Source organism: Arachis hypogaea, chromosome 1 (genome assembly GCF_003086295.3).
Source record: "Arachis hypogaea cultivar Tifrunner chromosome 1, arahy.Tifrunner.gnm2.J5K5, whole genome shotgun sequence".
Classification (NCBI taxonomy): Eukaryota; Viridiplantae; Streptophyta; class Magnoliopsida; order Fabales; family Fabaceae; genus Arachis; species Arachis hypogaea.
In genome coordinates this window covers 111526782-111545049 of record NC_092036.1, presented here as the reverse complement: position 1 = coordinate 111545049, position 18268 = coordinate 111526782, and the positions used below count along the sequence as shown (strand labels likewise).

Genomic DNA, 18268 nt, shown 5'->3' with positions numbered 1-18268 from the left:
CAGAGTTAAAAAAAATGCAAAAGAACATTTAGAGATGAAAAAAGAAAGAAAGACAATGAATAAATATAATACAACTAAATTGTGTGGGAAGAATGAAATGAAATAAAATCGCATTAAAGGAACATAGATACCAAAGGAGTGTTGTGGGGATAGTGAATGGAACTGAAAAGAGAATTTTCCTATGGCCATCAATGATAAGAGATCTTTCATTATATGTCACCTCTTCATCTTCTTCATTACCTCTTATGACTCCTATTATTACCATTAATAATGTCAAACACACATGAACCTAATAGCTTCCCATCTATATATACAATCACTTTATCTAATCTTTCCCTAACTATTTCTCTTTGAAATTTTCAGTGCACATGTACATATATATGACATGAATAGCAAGTATAGCAAACTAATGGTAGTACACGAGAATTTCTTATTTAAATTTGTTCTGTATACTAGCATTTCATTCTTAAATTGGTTCTAATTTAAATCTATTCTTAAATTGGTTCCATTCAAACCAAACATATGAACTTTAAAAATATTACTTGAATTATCACATTCTACTGGCTTTGAAGTCATTCTCTCTATGAAAGATAAATAGAAACAGAAAAAATACACTTGATTAATTATATTCAGGACTTTTATATCTTTTAATTTATTAAAAATTTAAAACATGAGAAAATGAATTAACACACACTTGTGACACTTGTTCCTCAAAAAAGCAAGACAAATACTTAGACACCACAATGACTCATTAAATCTCTAAAATAAAAGTACTCACTGTGTAAAATATAGGGACAGATACTATTCGCAAGATTCTACCTCTACTTAAACTAATATTCAACAACAACATCATATATAAAACAAATTAAAAGCCCATATGGTGGAAAATAAAGAGGACAGATACTATTTCTAAGATTCTACCTCTACTCAATTTCAATATTCAACAAAAGCATCAACAGATTCTCTTGTAAACTCTGGAACTAACAAAAGAAACAAACCAAAACAGGGACCATGTAAAACCCGCGAAATTAATAAATAATTAACCAATAAATTAATTATTATTTAAAGAAATATAAAATTAAATTTTATAGTTTACTAAAGTAGAAATAATTAAAATATGAGTTTTGACACTAATTTTAAAGATTTTGGTCTAAAGACTAGCCAATAGACCGAACCAGACCCAAACCGAACCTAAGACCCACTTATATAAACAACTCTAAACCCTTTCTTCCCCATTTTCTCGTGGAAGCACGCAGAAGTGAGGGATTCAACACCAAAAAAAAACCAAACCCTTGTCAAAAAATTTCAATTCCACGTAACTTTCAATTCAGAACTCTGATTGATGAGCTGTCAGTAGCCACATGTTCATCTCGGAATTCTCTTCAATTCTATATGAAAAAGTGGTAAGAAATTAGCATTTCTCTCCCAATTCTACCTCTCATCAATTTCGTAATTTTAGGATTTGAGTATTGAGGAATTGAATGATTTTGATGGTTTAGGTGAACTCTAGTAGCAGAAAATCACTGGATTTTGTCCAATAGATTTGTGGGTAAGGTAAAGAAAATGTTAAACCCTTGTGAATCATTAAATTAATGAACTCTATGATGATTATAGTGATATTGTATGAAATAGATTGTGTTCAATTGGGCGGTTTGGGACGAAATTCGGGTAATTAGACTTGAGAAATTGATGTTTGGAGGCTTAGAACTTGTGAAAGGAGAGATTTTTGAGGAGTTCTAAGCTTAGGGAGGAATTAGCCACGGTATGATTTTGGTTTTTCGTAGTTAATATTTAATGTCACGTGAAAACTTAGGCTAGAAGACCTTAAGATTGGAACGAATTGGATAAATTATTGATGGATTGTGTATATGGTATATGATGTGTATATAAAGGATGAATAAATTTGTATGTGCTGGATTATGATATTGATGAGTATAAAATAATGATGATTGTTGATGTGTTGAGGGTTGATGGAGGGTTTGTGAAATTGAATTGAACGGATTAGTTGAGAAATGTATGGTTTGATTTTGAAATAATTTGATATTGAAAATGATTTGAATCACCGAAAGGTGTTTAATTTCGTGGTTGGGACCCTTGAGGGATGGCAAAAGTCCAGGTTTTAGAGGAGATGTTGCCAAAATTTTTATGAAAATAGGAGGTTTCATTTGAAGTGGTTATTTAGAAAGATTTGGATTTTTAAGGATTTTATAATTTGATTTTAAATTATTAAGAAAAGGATGAATTGTGTTTTAAGTATGAGTTGTTGATGAACGAAATAGAAGGTGTGATAATAAGGTTTGAAGTAATGAATTGTGGTTGACGAAGTACGGAAATGGTTTGTAAATGATGAGATATGTGACCTCGGGTAAGAGGTAGTGGCGCTGTCCACTTGCTCTGGGAAGAGATGAGGAAGAAAAATGATGAAAACTGAGTTTGAATATGAAATTGAATGAATATGATAAATGAGACATAGTTGAGGTTGATTGATGGCAAGTATGTCTGTGTTTTCTCTCTGGTTTTAAAGGTGACATGGCACCTATTCCCTCTAATAGTGACAGAGCACATAATCTCTCTAATGGTGACAGGGCACATAATCCCTCTAATGGTGACATGGCACATATTCCCTCTTATGGTATTAATGCGCAACAGAGAGACAATGTTTGGGTTAGCTACCAGACATATCGGGTTTGGCTATATAACCGACAAATGAGCTCATTAGCCATAGGACAAGCATACATCATGTGCATTTGTATGTTTTGCTTGAGTGTGTATTATTTTGGTTTGCTTAATTAATTTCTTAACTCTGCTTATCTGCTACTTGTTCTACTTACTGTAATTGCTCCTCTACCTGTGATTTCCTTACTTGAATTGCATGTGTATGTTTTTTGAGAAATCCCTCTTTGCGGAGCTGTGGGGGGGGGGGGAGAGTTGTTCCACCGGTGATTTGGAGAATTGGAGGAGACAGAAAGTGAAGTGTTAAGTTAAAGTTATATTTAGAACTTGAATACCTTAGATAACTTACTTAATTTCTGGTTTAGTTGGATCTTTAAGCTGAAATCTGAGTGTCGGAGTTCTAGGAATGCCGCTGACTTTTTCAAGACCTTTTATATTAACTATGCGGGCACCTTTACCATGTTGAGAACTTCTGGTTCTCATTCCATACATATTGTTGCTTTTCATATGCAGGTCAGGAGGTACCTCACTGAGCGTTTTGGAGACTCTGTGGAAGCAAAAATCTCTGGGGACTTAGGGTTGTATTTTATTTATGCTTATATATGTATATAGATTCTCCATCTTATATTTTATGCTTGTCCCTCTTAGAGGTTGACTTGAAGAAACAGGTGTTTATTCTATAGTTTGAGTCTAGAGCTTGATATCTGTGTTTTGGAACTCTAATCTGTATATTATATTTTTTTTCCTTCTTTTGATCTAACCTATCCATTTTACGATTATCCATGCAAGTGTGACACGATTTTCTGTTTTTGCTTTTGCTTAACTTCTTCTTCAAGGCTCCTAGATATGATTTCTTTCAACTATATTTATGTACGTATTTTACTTTTAGAGGCCGTAATACCTCGCCACCTCTGCTTTACGACTTAAGCGTAAGGCTCTATGTGGTAGGGTGTTACAGACCATATGAAAATAGGACAAATAAAAAGGAAAAAGAGGAGGTATGAAAAAGACATCAATGACAATGACAATAGTGCGTGTGTGTGTGTGAGAGAGAGAGAGAGAGAGAACCGTATTTGAAGTAATGGAGAAATAATGGACTTCTTCATCGGAGGCAAACTCGACGCCAAGGAGGGGAGTGGTACCGACGAAATGGGGAGATCCGATGGGAGAGCACTGAAATTGAGAAATAAGAAAGGAGAAAGTGATGGCAGTAATGTTGGGTTAGAGTTCCTTATTTTTTCCTTTTTTTTATTTTAAATAATAAAGGTAATTTAGTCATTTCATGTATTTCAGTTTATACTTTTGTTTGAACTAATTAAAATACTGAGGCATAACCCAGTTCTATATACTTTACACTAAATACAATACAGAAATTTAATTAAGCCCTTATCTAGATCTTTCAATCTCTATCTCTCAGTCTTGATTTCTCTTCTAAATGCTACTCTGTAGACTATAATCAAGCAAAAATGTATTGAAAAGTTTAGAAATCGAATATAATAATAAGAAACTACTACAACAAATTCAGGCTGAGGCAACCCTTTAAAAACGTTGCCTATAATAAGGAAAAGTGTTGTTTTTGATCAAAGACAACACTTTCCGACAAAACGCAACGCTTTTTGGGGGGTTGGCTATACGACCGTTAGCTTTGATCTAAGGCAACACTTTTGTGTATCAAAAAGAACCCCTTTTTATGGCAACCTTTAAAAAGCATTGCTTTTTCTACAAAAAAGCAACTCCTCATAAGGGTTGCCTTAGAGGACCCAAGCACAACGCTTTAGATAAAACTTTATGGCAACACTTTTTACGAGTTGTATTTTCTATTACATAAAGCAACACTTGTCCATATTTTGTGTTTGTGAGTTGTTGCAGTGGCTATGTTAGGGCTTGTGGAGAGCACCGCGTCGTCGCTTGTCGAGGATAGCACTGCGCTGTTGCCGTACGTGGAGGAGTTCACCGGCAATTGAACGCTGCTGACCTGCTGTCGCCGTTAAAAAGGGGAAAAAGGGTACGTGGATACGTTGTTGCAGGGGAGAAAAGCTTAGGGCTCGTGTGTGTGCGTGAAATGGAACCTCTGAAGCACATTTGTATTTTTGTGTTTAAGTTATTTTTTTATTGAAAAAATAATTGGTGGGAATATGATTAAAAGTTTTCCTTTAAAATTTTTAACTATAAACAATTTTAGGCAATTTTTTATAAATGTTATTTGTTCAATTTTTTTGACAACTTTTATAAAATGTTGTATTTTTATTTAAAAATGTTGTCTTAAAGTTTTTATTTTGTAACATTTTGTAAATGTTGCTTTAGATATTAAAGACAACTCTTTTTATGGATAGTTAAAAATTTTATTATCTTTACCTTACTCAAAGGCAATTCGTCAAAAATGTTATCTTTACCTATTTAAGACAATTTTTGTTAAATATTGCTTGAAATAAATATTACTTTAGGCAAAAAATATTGTAGTAAACAAAGAATACTGTGTAAGCAAGACTTAATTCAATATTTGATTTCTTAACCATTTTTAGACTATATCTAAAAGCTTATAAATATTACTAGACTATAGGATTTTAAAGATTAAAAATTTTAATTTATTCTTTTAATTATTTTTTAATTTGTAAATAAATAAATTTAATATGTATATTATTTTTTTAAAACATCAAGAGAAAAAAATTTGAAATTTTAAAATAATTAAGAAAATGATGAAATATAAAACTGATCTTTTTTCTTAGTCGAGATACCCGGCATAAGCGCAAATCACAAGCCCAAGTGGGTGGATTGAGTCAAGCCTAGAAACTCGTCAAAGACAAAACTGTGGACTAAGTTTTTGTTTGTTTCTATGGAGCCTTATTAGTTTTGTTTTGATAAGAACAGGAGGAGTCACCGATGATTCATGATTGATACAATAGTAACTTTTTAGATAATCTTAATTAAAAGGGTTTTGATTTCAATCTTTGTTTTTATTGTTTGTTCCTATCAGCGAATTCTGCTCCCTCGATGCATGGAGGCTCAAGATAAAGACTTACAGGCTCCTCTTCTTCTATGCCCCATCACGTGCATCTTCAAGTAAAGTAACTACTCCGAATCATGCACTCGCGCCGTTAAATTGAGCCTTAAAGCGATCCACTTATACTTCGGTTGAACACTTGAACACGCGAGATGGACGTCAATATAATACTTAGATATCTAAATATGTTCAGCATCAGTGATGTTTAGTATATTTATTTGGTTCTTTAAATAATTTTAAAATTAATAATCATAATAGAGATATGTATTTAGTGCTTATAAAAAATTGATTATAATATTATGAAAAAATTAATTATTTAACTATGATAATATTAATTATTCTATTATATCAATTTAATTATTTGATTGCTAATTACTTTATTTAAAAATATATACACACTCAAATTACCGCTTTTTTGTGTTATGGTTTAATTATATTTATTTTTTTAGATGTCACGAAGTTAAAATAAAAAATCATTATTTTTATTAATATATTATTATATAATTAAATATATGTATAAAAATATTCTATATTAATAATACATTAAAATTAAATTTTTACTAAAATACTTGTTAATGAATTTTTTTATGTTTGTTATAATGTCTAAAAGAGATTGTCTAATTGTTAAATAAGTTAAATAATAAATTTTAAATTTAAAAGTATAAAAATTAAAAAATTTTAAATATTTTAAAATTATTATAAAATATAATTTAGACAAAAATTAGATATTAAACAAAAAAAATACCATAAAATTGACAAACTCTTTTTGCTAACAGCTATATTTCTTAGCATTGTTATCATGAGCTTTTCTTTTAAGACAACATGGACCCTATAATAGTATCCTAACGAGTAATTTTAGCAGGTTAAAGACATCACGGTGCATGGTGCATGGTGCATGTTTCGCTCTAATTAATTAAATGGAATCCTAGAACCCTAAGCTACATACGTTGTCGGATCTTTTTGCTTTCTTAACTATTATCCTTACTCGATGATCATGGGGAAGATTGGAGATAGATAGATTTAAAAACTTTCGATACTTGTGTATGTTGGGTTAATAATATCTACATCATTTGACATCGTGAATTTTATGATAACAGAGATGAGAGGCGGTGTTCTTGTCGTTTGATTACTCATGACATTGAGATCTGCTGTAGCAGTATTATAAACTTAATCATCATATATAATTAAATAATATAGCTAGCTAGGTAGGTCCGCATTTCTAAATCACACGTACCTAAGTGTAAAAATTATAATGAAATGAAATGACGCATAATAAGGATTAAGACTACGTGCTAGTCAATTGGATCTTTAAAGAAGAGAAATATTTGAATTGAAATAAAAATTATGATTTTTAATTAATAATTAATTAATAATATTTAAAAATATAAATTAAAAATATATTATTAAATTATTATCAGATTAAAAAAATTAAATTAATCATTAAAAATACTAACGAAAAATAATAGATAATGCTTATTTTTAAATTTTTTTCTTAAAAGTATTTTAAAATTTTATTATAAGAAAATAAATATTTTAATTTTAATTTTAAAAATATTATATTTTTTTACAAATTTATGCTCACATCAATACAAGAAAAAAGGTCTATGGTTACATTGTTTTTGCTACGATTTAAAAGTGTGGCCAAAAGTAGTTAATGGCCACACTTTTATGAGGGTAGCGACTGAATAGAGATTTGGCCACGTTTTTTCTTTATACGCTTTAAAAGCGTGGCAAAAAAGGTCAATGGTCACGTTTTTATGAGGGTAGCAATTGATTTGAGATTTGGCCACGCTTTTTTTTTGCTACGTTCGAAAAACGTAACCATAAAAAAAACAGGCGTGCTTTTAAAACGTGGTGACAAAATTTTGTTATAGTCATTTTAAAAGCGTAGCCGTTTTCTCCAACTCTTTTGGCACGCTTTTGAAGCGTGCCCAAAAGGTTCCCCAAAGAAAAAAAAATTGAGAGAGCTCCCTTCGAAATGTCTAAGTTTCAATTGCAATACACCATCTACTCTTCCAAACTTTAGCTTTCCCCTTCTTTGAATTGCCCTAGCTCATTCAGATCAGAGAACCCTAAGCCCTCCACGCACGAAGAGACGATTGCTCCTAACCCTAACCTTGTCTTCATTGTGCCTCACCCCAACCCACTCTTCATTGTGCCTCACGAAGAACCCCCTAATCGCGATGAAGAATATCATATCGAAGAACCCTAACCTCTCTTCATTCTGCACTCCGCGAAGAACGTCGCCGGCGCGCATGATGCTTCCGTTGGCAATCCCTCTTCTGGCACCCGTAACCCTCCTTTGAGCTTCGCGTGATGGCCCCCTGAACAACCACCCCAGCTTTGTCTCTATCACCTCCAATCACCGCTACGGTGCCACTGCACCTTCACCTCCGTCGCCGCGCCTCTCGCCGGATCCACCAGCTCTCCTCCGCTCGCGTCTCACGTCTCCGCCTCCGGCCGCCTGTGTCTTGCTCGCATCTCTGTCTCTGCTTCGCTCACGATTCTATCACGAGCTTGCCTCCACTGTTCAAGCGCTTACTCCCTCTCATCGCACAAGGCTTCGACGTCTCAAACTTTTTCCCTCAAGTTTCACATCCATCTCTTTCTTTGTTGACCTTTATTTAGGAGCGGAAATTTAGAATTAAGATACAGGGGTTTTAGAAGATGAAATCTGTTCCTTTCTTTGTTTAATTGTGTTCCATTTTTTCTTGTTTTTTAGTTGTATTTTGGTTCAGTATTGTTATGCTTGCCATTTGTTTGATGAATTTCCTGAGAGAGATGGAAAAAAGTGGAACTTGATCTCTGTGTTTCCTATTTCTAATTCACAAGATTTACGTAATTTTCCTCTTGGATTGCTTATGAAATTGGGTGTAAGCAGTTAGTTTTCTCAGATTGTTAATGCTGTACAATTTCTAAACTCTACCATTTTTCACAGTGGAGGAAAAAAAACATATGGACGAGGTGGTTATAATCCTATCCTAGGCTTTGAAAATGATGTCTACTTCATTGCCAGCATACCATATACTTCATTGCGAAGTCATCTTCCGGTAGGTTAGTATTTTCAATCCAGTCTTTCCACCTGTCTAAAGGAGAACTTGGGGGAACACATTCCCTTAATGCTTTGAGATCACTCAATGTATATCTTATTTCGGCAAACTGTTGCTCAACTTTAGTTTTTCAAATTGCAATTCACCAACTTTGAGCTACTTTGCATGCTTATTGTGATCATTAATTATTATAGACTACAGAGAGGGTAATATTTGCATTGTAGAGTTTATACTTTATACCATGTTTACTGTGCTAAGATCTTATTCAGAGTGAGGTTAGTATTTGTTATGCTGTTCAAACATTTTCGATTATGCCAAGCTTATTCCTTGTTGTGCATATTAATTACCTTGACTTTTATTCCATTGCTTTACTTTCAGTTTTCTCCTTCTAATATATACCATATTTCCTCCTATTTTTGTATGAACGGCATGCATATACTATGTAGTGTACTGTTCTCATAATAAATTATATTTAGGTTGATTGTAGATAATTCAGGTTATAATTAGTTGGATAGTTGTTCTTTGTCTCGGACAATATTATTGAATTAAATTACTCTCTTTTTTCTTTTGGTGTCCAATTAAGTTAATCTAATTCAATATTGAGCATTTAAATTTGCTTTTTTGGTCATCGAAAAAAATTGTCTACATTTCTAAAAATTAGCATAGTATTCTATTATGGAACATGTGGCCCAATTTAACACTACAAGCCCGATTATGTTTGTGGACCATAAGTTTTTTTTCTTATAATCACAAAATTTTTTTTGCTTTTATGTTAGAAGAATTTCATAGTGTGTTTTAGTAGAAAGTTTTTTAAAATTCCTAAAAATTATTCTAAAAAATATTACATTTAATTAAATCCTCTTCCCCCCAATTTCAAACTCGTGTGAAAGGTGGGTTTGCCCATTATTTTTCTATGGGCTTATAGGAATGTTTTTAATAAAATATTATGGGAATGTTTTCAGTAAAATAAAATTATTTTACTATTTTATTTTTCAAAGTTGCTATAATTGTAAACACACCGCATCACATTTACTGTGAATAATTATCCCTAACTACCGCTGCGCCATTAGAGGCGGATACGTCCGAAGAGGACACTCAAGATAGAGACAACACGAATAAAAAGAGACAAAAAGCGGAGTAGTAGATAATAAAGAAAAGTCAGATTTGGTGGAAAAGAAAGAATTTACAGTTTTGCCTACATCGACTTCAAGGATTCTTCTAGCATGAAGAAAGCTCTAGAACTTAAATGAAACTGAACTTGCTGGTGGTTATTACCTCTCAGTTGAAGACAATGTTTATTATTAATTTTGATAGTGTTTATTATTAATTTGACAGAGTTTGGCGTTGGCTTTGATATGATAATTAACTAAGTTTGATTTCTTTATCCATTTATTTATTATTAATTTTTATTATTTATAGCTTGAGAATGAGGACATGCTCTATCTACTTTCTATTGATGATGATGAAGTGTAGTGCATTCAAATACCATGTTGATTTTTGGTTATCACTGCTAGTATTTAACGGGTTATGGTGGTTGATGCTGAGGCATACACCTATGATGATGAGGTCATCAAGAAAGCTGAAGCAATGGAGAAGCCCGAAAATCCTGAAGAAGAAGCTACTGTGGAAACTACTAGTGCCATAAAACATCATCAAGAAAGCTGAAACAATGGGGAAGCCCGAAAATCCTGAAGAAGCTACTGTGGAAACTACCAAAGCCATAAAAGCTTCTCAGTTGTTGCTAAATGCCATTGAAATCCTGAAGAATCTGGATGCTGTACGTCTGATGATTAGTTTGGTGAATTGGGTGCACATATGTGAGGAGGTTGATCAAAATTATTGTTAGATAGGATGGCAAAGTTATTGGAATTGTAACTCATGTATTAGGAATACATTGCTTAGTTGTTATCACTTTGGTTTTTGATATTTTGTTATACTGTCATGTGATTAAACATTTGTTTTGGTGACGAGTTTATGTATGTAGGATTAGTGGATTTAAAATTATTGGTCATTGTCTAAATTTTAAAATCATCTATTAATTTTGTAAGGTTGTATTACAAAGATTAAAAAAGATCAAAAAAACTATAGGCTACTGAACAAATTTTTTGCCACGCTTTAAAAGCGTAACCATATTGTACAACAGTCATTAATTGCCACGCTTTAAAAGCGTTGCTGTATGTCTTGTGGCGCGCTTAAAAAACGTAGCTATATCTCTTTCTATTGGCACGCTTTAAAAGCGTAGCCATATGTCTCTATTGGTACGCTTTAAAAGCGTTGCTATATCTGGCACATATGACCACGCTTTTAAAGCATGGCGATCTTTAAAAGCATAGCAAAAAATAAAGCGTCGCGATAGGTCACCAAAAGCGTGGCGATAGAGCAACCGGCACCCTTGCAGTTGTGACCCTTTCAAAAGCGTACCGGTAGCTCAAAAAGCGTGACAAAAAACTATCACTACGTTTTTTTAACTTTCGCCATGCTTTAAAAGCGTAGCAAAAGGCATGTTTTCTTGTAGTGCATAAATGCATAATATAAAAAATATGTGTAAAATAATATCATAAAAAATAATAATAACAATTGTTATACAGAGTTTTAGCAAATCTAGGTTGGTTTAATATCTAATAATGTAGGAGCAAAATCTATTCCCGTTATGAATACTAATTTTTCAATTATGCACCAAAAGATTCTAATTTTCAACAAATAGGAAAGAAAGAAAAAATTTAAAATGCAAATAGAATTTAAATGACTTGAAATCAAAATTACAAAAAAGCAATGTAAATAACTTAAAGTTATTAAGATAAAGCAATAAAATGCCTTTAACAGAAGGTCAAAAGACTTTGAAATCGAAAGACAATGCAGAAATGTTAAAGAAGAAAACAAAGACTTTGCAAGAAAAAGTAAATTTGCAGAAAAAGACAAGATTACAAGAAACTTAAAGAAATTTAAAAGATATGGAAGGAAACTTACAGAAAATAAAACTATTTGCAGACTCAGAAAAAATCATTGGGGATGTGAGTGTACGAAAGTGTTTACTTAAAACGAATTCCAACATCTATTCCTTTCATTCGTCAACTATTTATAAGAGTCATTGACCAATCAAACTTCAACATATTTTTCATGTGTGAAAATTCTTTGATAATTGTTCTCACGTTTCGGAATGATCCTATAATTGATATCAGTTATCTTCACTTATTAGCCTCCTTGCCATTTTGATTATTTCACTTTTCTTTGATGAGTTAATCCGATCGAATCCATCTTTCTTGTCGATAAACCCTTCTCGATGAGTTTCACAATCTTCGAAGGTACCAAATGAGTCTCAAACTCGATTTTTAAAACTTGTTTGAATTTTGACTAACAAATTGTCCCCTTAGGATTGATGCGTTCATCGCAATCAAACTGGAAATAAAACGCTCAATCCTATCTGAACAAGACTCTTTAAATGCCATAATCAATGAATTAATTTAAACAAAGTCCATAAATTATCCACATCTCCATAAACCCAATAATTACACCTACTACAACACATTTTCTCATTAATTACCGTTTCTCTCTCCTTTAGTTTTATCTTCCCAAGGAAGGCTTTTGTTTATTTTAAATTTGAAAAAACAAACCACAAAAATTCTTCACTTCCAACCAAGAAAAATTCCATTTTCTCTCACAAGTTCTTTGGCAACATCTTCTCAACAACGACAACAGTGACTTCCTCAACTTTCTGGTTATTTCACCTACTTTTCTCCTCATTCTATCCAGTGATCGTTCCATCTCCAACTTTATCTTTCTTTTTCCTTGATTTTATTAGCTTTTCTGTAACAATGGCTTCATCCAAAGTTTCAGAAACTTCATCGTCAAAAAAGCAAAGGAAAACAAATTGCCACTGACACTTTCGAATAACCTGATTTAAAAATCCTTTCCTGAATTACGGATATTGTTGTTGAGGATCCAACCAATACAACAAATGACAACAAAATTCTTTTTTCCTTCTCTATTCAAGACGACGTGCACTGTTTCATCAGTTGATGAATGAGCTTTTGTGTGGTCTAGAATTTCACAATTGAAATCGCGTTGCTAGTATAGTTTCTAAACCAACAAAGAATCCATTCATACAAAAATTTGGTTGTCACAAGTAATAAACCCCTAAAAATAATAACTGAAGTATTCAAACCTCGGGTCGTTTCTCAAAGGAATTGCAGGGAAGTGTTCTTATAATTGGTTATGTAAAGGTATATTTTGGGGTTTTTGAAATAAGAAACAAGAAATGTAAATGGTAATGAAAATCAAATGATAAAGAGGTCTTGGCAAGGTTTGGTGGTCAAGAATCTCTATCCTTGTCATTAACCACAACATGATAATTGCAAGGAACAATCCCATTAAATCATCCTCTAACTTAGTAAAGGAAAGTCAAATGAGCTATATCAATCCAAGTCCATAAGTCCTAGCTCTCCACTGATTCAATTAGTGAGAACTATAGTTAATGGCTCCAATCATCAATTACTTGGACATTAGTAACTCAAGAGTTCCAAAGTTACCATCTCAAGCCAAGAACATAAAAGTCTAAATTAAAATCCTCCCGAGCATTTCATCAAACACTTGGAAGGAACAAAATAAAAACATAGAAAATTAATAAGATAATATTAAATTCTAAACAACCAATAACAAGGATTAAATAACACAAATTAAAGAAAGCAACAATAACCATGGAAAACATGAATTGCATTAATATGAAAATTGAATCTAACATGAAGAGTTCATAAACCAAATTATCAAAATAAGAAAATCACAAACGGAAATAGATGACTAAAGTATAGAACCAATAAGAGTAGAAGAAACCTAAATTGAAACAAAGTATAAATCTGAAATTGAGAAAAACTAAACCTAAAAACCTAGAACCTAGAGAGAGGAGAGAGCATTTCTCTATAGAAAACTACATCTAAAACCTCAAATTATGTGAATAATTGTGTGATTGAATGAATCCCCCCTTTTCTCAATCCTTGGTCTCTTTTAGCCTTTTCCTTCTCAAGATTGGCTTCAAAACTGGGCCCGAAGCCCCTCTGAAATTGCCAAGTTCGATTTCATTAAAAGTGCCAGCGTGGGCATCGACGCGTATGCATACAGCACGCGTACGCGTCCCTGGAGTATTGCACGATCCATGCGCATGCGTCATATGCGCGCGCGCGTCCATGGGCGCATTCCAAATCCTTGGCTTTTCATGATTTCTCCACTTTGCATGCTTTCTGTTTACTCCTTTGATCTGCTCCTAGCCCTTTTCAACCTGAAATCACTAACAAACACATCAAGGCATCTAGTGGAATCAAAGGTGGATTAAAATTATCAAATTAAGGGTCTAAAAGTATGTTTTCACACTTAAGCACAAATTAGGAGATAATCACAAAACTATGTTATTTCATTGAGTAAATGTGAGAAAAGGTTGACAAAATACTCTAGATTCAATACAAGATAAACGCTACGAATGGGGTTTATCAACCTCCCCACACTTAAACCTTAGCATGTCCTCATGCTAAACCAAGAAGGAAACAATGGGTATGACATTTATCCAATGCAACTAGACTATATGCAAATTGTCTAAAAGCAATTACTTTTCATGAATGTAAATGCTTAGGCCAAAACAAATCAACCCTTCAAGAGAACATATATAAGCACAAGGGCTAAAGCAATAGGAATTAAATCCAACCCAAAATTGTATTAAATTTTCAAAAGGTTTTACAAACTTGCAAGAATATAGAAGATAGTGATGAATACATGTGATTGAACAATCGAACCCTCGCTGGATGTGTATCCGCTCTAGTCTTCTCTAGTCATGCTTTCTGAGGCTTTGCTCTTCATCTAACTAATCAACCAATAGCTAGTGTACAAATGCAAATATCATGAGGTCTTTTCAATGTTGTAATGGGGCTAAGGTAAGGGTGAGGATATATGTATGGCCAAGTGAGCTATAATTGAATCTTTGACTAACCTAAGTTCTCACCTAACACACACACACACTCTAGACAATTCTAAATTCATGCCTAGCTACCCATAATCTCACTTTTGCATTTTTAATATACGCATGCATCTAGATGTTCTTCCATTTCCTCTCATATGCATTGATCTTGTTATTGAACTTAATATTGGGGTGATTTTATTCCTGTATATATATGTTTTTTTTAGGCATAGTAAACTAATGCACTTGATTCTAAAAGGATCAACTCCTGTTAAAGGTGACAATAAGGCTAATGTTAAGAGTATTTATTAGGAGTAATTTGATCGTTTGAAAGTTAAAGGTGAATAGAAGGTGAAATGCAAATTTTGCAAGAATGTGTTTAATGAAAATCCGAAGAATGGTACAAATTCATCAAAGAACCATATGGATCAATATTGTAAGAGAATAAAAGTGGCCAACTCAAGGCAATCATCAATTGTTTAAGAGGGGTATTGGAGGTCGGGACGCACCTAGGACCGAGGGAACCACCTAGGACCGTGCTCCTAGGTGGTTTCCACATATGTCAGTATGTAAGTCCTCCAAGACTTCCTTTGTGCTGGAGATCGGGATGCATTTTGAGAAGGGTGTTGAGATCCCTCTTTTGTATAGGATATTGTGGACTAGTGTGTTGTTTTGTGCCTCTTTTACTAGCATTTTGGCCTCCTTTTCATTCTTGGGGAGTATGTCAAATTTGAGGTAGTTGACTGTAGGGTCATCCACCCTAAATGTTGATTGTGTATAGTCAGTACTTCCACTTCCTTTGGTATGGATGGCGTTTGCAGAGTCTCTTGAATGAGACTTCTATTGTTGCCTCATGGCTTGGTGCTGGCTAACTTTGATAGAGCATCAGCTTGGGCATTGGACTCCCTAGTTATATGTTGGACCTCACTTTCTGAAAAGTGTGTCAATTGTTCTCATGTCTCATCCAAGTACTTCTTCATAGTGGGGTCTTTAGCTTGGTAGGTGCCATTAATTTGAGAAGTTATTACTTGCGAATCACTGAACACCACCACCTTTTCTACCTCCACTTCTTTAGCCAGCTTCAATCCAGCAAGTAGGGCCTCATATTCTGCCTGATTATTAGAAGTAGGGAACTCGAACCTTAAGGATAGTTCTATCCGAGTCCCTTGATCGCTTTCTAGAATAACACCAGCTCCACTTCCAGATTTGTTTGATAACCCGACTACGTACAGACTCCATGTGGTAGGGCTTCCGGGACTTTCAGTGATGAAGTCGGCGAGGTATTGTGATTTAATGGCTGTCTGAGTTTAATATCTTAAATTAAACTCGGACAGCTCTACTGCCCATTGTAGAATCCTCCCAGCCAAGTCCGTTTTTTGTAGAATATTTTTCATTAGTTGATTAGTGCAAACTTTAATGGTATAGGCCTGAAAGTAAGGTCGGAGCCTTCGGGATGTAAGAACAAGGACATAAGCAAACTTTTCTATCTTTTGATAATTCAGCTTTGCCCCTTGTAAGGCTTTGCTGATGAAGTAGATAGGTTGCTGCCCTTTTTCGTCTTCTCAGACTAGGGCCGAGGCTATGGTCCGACTTCCAACTGATAGGTATAGCACGAGTTCTTTCCCTTTTTCAAGTCAGGTAAGTATGGGTGGTTATCGCAAGAATGTCTTGAAATCTTGGAAGGTCTATTCGCATTCTGGGGTCCATTCAAATTGCTTTCCTTTCCTTAAAATTGAGTAGAGGGGAAGTGATTTCAAAGCCGACCCTGCTAAAAATCTAGATAGAGCGGCCAACCTTCTATTTAGTTATTTAACCTCTTTAACACAAGTCGGGCTCTTTATATTGAGTATAGCCTGGCATTTGTCAGGGTTTGTTTCTATGCCTCTTTGAGAAGAATTTGTGAGCTTCTACTGCAAAGGTGCATTTTGAGGGATTTAATCTCATTTCATGCTTTCTTATAGTGGAGAATACATCCGAGAGGTCGGACAAAAGTGTTCCATCCTCTTTGGTCTTAACGAGCATGTCATCCACATATACTTCCATGAGTTTTCCTATGTGAGAGGAAAACACCTTATTCATCAATCGTTGGTAGGTAACTCCTACAATCTTTAATCCAAAAGGCATTACTATGTAGCATTAGTTTGCTTTTAGAGTTATGAATGAGGTCTTTTCTTGATCTGGTTTGTACATTGGAGTTTGATTGTATCCTGAGTAGGCATCCATAAAAGACAAGTATCTGTAGCCTGAGGCGGAGTCGACCTGAGCATTAATGCTGAGGAGTGGATAAGGATCTTTACGGCAGGCTTTGTTGAGGTCGGTGTAATCAATGCACATTCTCCATTTTCCGTTTTGCTTTTTCACCAATACAACATTGGCTAGCCAAAGTGGATATTTCACCTCCATTATAAATCCTGTTTCTAGCAGGGCCTGCACTTGCTTTTCTACGACCTGTGTTCGTTCTGGTCTGCGCTTTCTGCGCTTCTGCTGAACAGGTTGGGAACCTCGGTACACAGCAAGCCTATGGCACATCAAGTCGGGATCAATACCGGGCATGTCAGAGGCTTTTCAGGAAAAGAGATCAGAGTTTTTCCTCAGCAATTCAACGAGTTATTTCTTTAGGCTTTCCTCCAGGTTTGCCTCTATGCTCGTTTTCTTGTCGGGGTGGTCTCTGATTTGTATCTCTTCCGTTTTTTCTTCTGGTTGAAGTCATAGTTCTTCTCGAACTTGGACTCCACCTAACTCGAATGTATTGACTTCTTTGCCTTCCGAGTTCTCTTTCAAACTAAGGCTCTCGTTATAGCATTTTCTTGATAACTTTTGATCTTCTTTGATGGTGGCAATCCCTTTAGCTGTCAAAAATTTTATGCAAGGATGTGGGGTAGAGATGATAGCTGCTAGTCGATTTAAAGTTGTTTGACCTATTAGGGCATTGTAGGCTGAACTTACATTGACTACAATGTAGTCAACACTTAGTGTCCTTGACTTGGCACATTTTTCGAAGGTGGTGTACAATGAGATGTAACCCAGAGGTCAGATTGGGGTGTCTCCAAGTTCAAAAAGGCTATCTGGGTATGCCCTTAGATCCATTTTCTCTAACCCGAGCTTGTCAAAGGAGTTTTGAACAGAATATCCGCCGAGATGCCTTGATCTACCAAAGTTCGATGGAGGTTAGCATTTACTAGGATTATAGTTATCACCACTGGGTCGTCATGCCATGGTACTACTCCTTGAGCATCCTTTTTAGTGAAGGAGATAGTGGGTAAGTTGGACGATTAACTGTCCTCCCCGACTTGATATACTTGCTTGAGGTGCCTTTTTCGTGAGGATTTTGATATTCCTCCTCTTGCAAATCTACCATTAATCATTTGTATATATCACTCGGGGGGGGGGTGAAGAGGGCGTTCTGGTCATCTTACTTCTTCATCCTTTCTTCTCTTCCTCAGGTCGTCTAACCTGTCTACTAGGTATCTATAAGGCCAACTTTTCGATGACATTTTATAGGTTGTAGCATTTATTAGTGGAATACCCGTACAGCTTATGGTACTCACAATATTCAGTCCGACTTCCAGCTTTCTTATGCTTAATCAGACGAGGAGGCGGGAGTTT

At 34.4% G+C, this 18268-nt stretch overlaps 1 long non-coding RNA gene across 1 annotated transcript; it reads left to right on the top strand.

Moving 5' to 3' along the window:
• Positions 1-7584: 7584 nt before the first annotated feature.
• LOC140175343 (uncharacterized) lies at positions 7585-10728 on the top strand. Its single transcript, XR_011865933.1, has 2 exons — positions 7585-8728; positions 10144-10728. It is a non-coding gene; the product is annotated as an uncharacterized lncRNA (long non-coding RNA).
• Positions 10729-18268: the final 7540 nt, after the last annotated feature.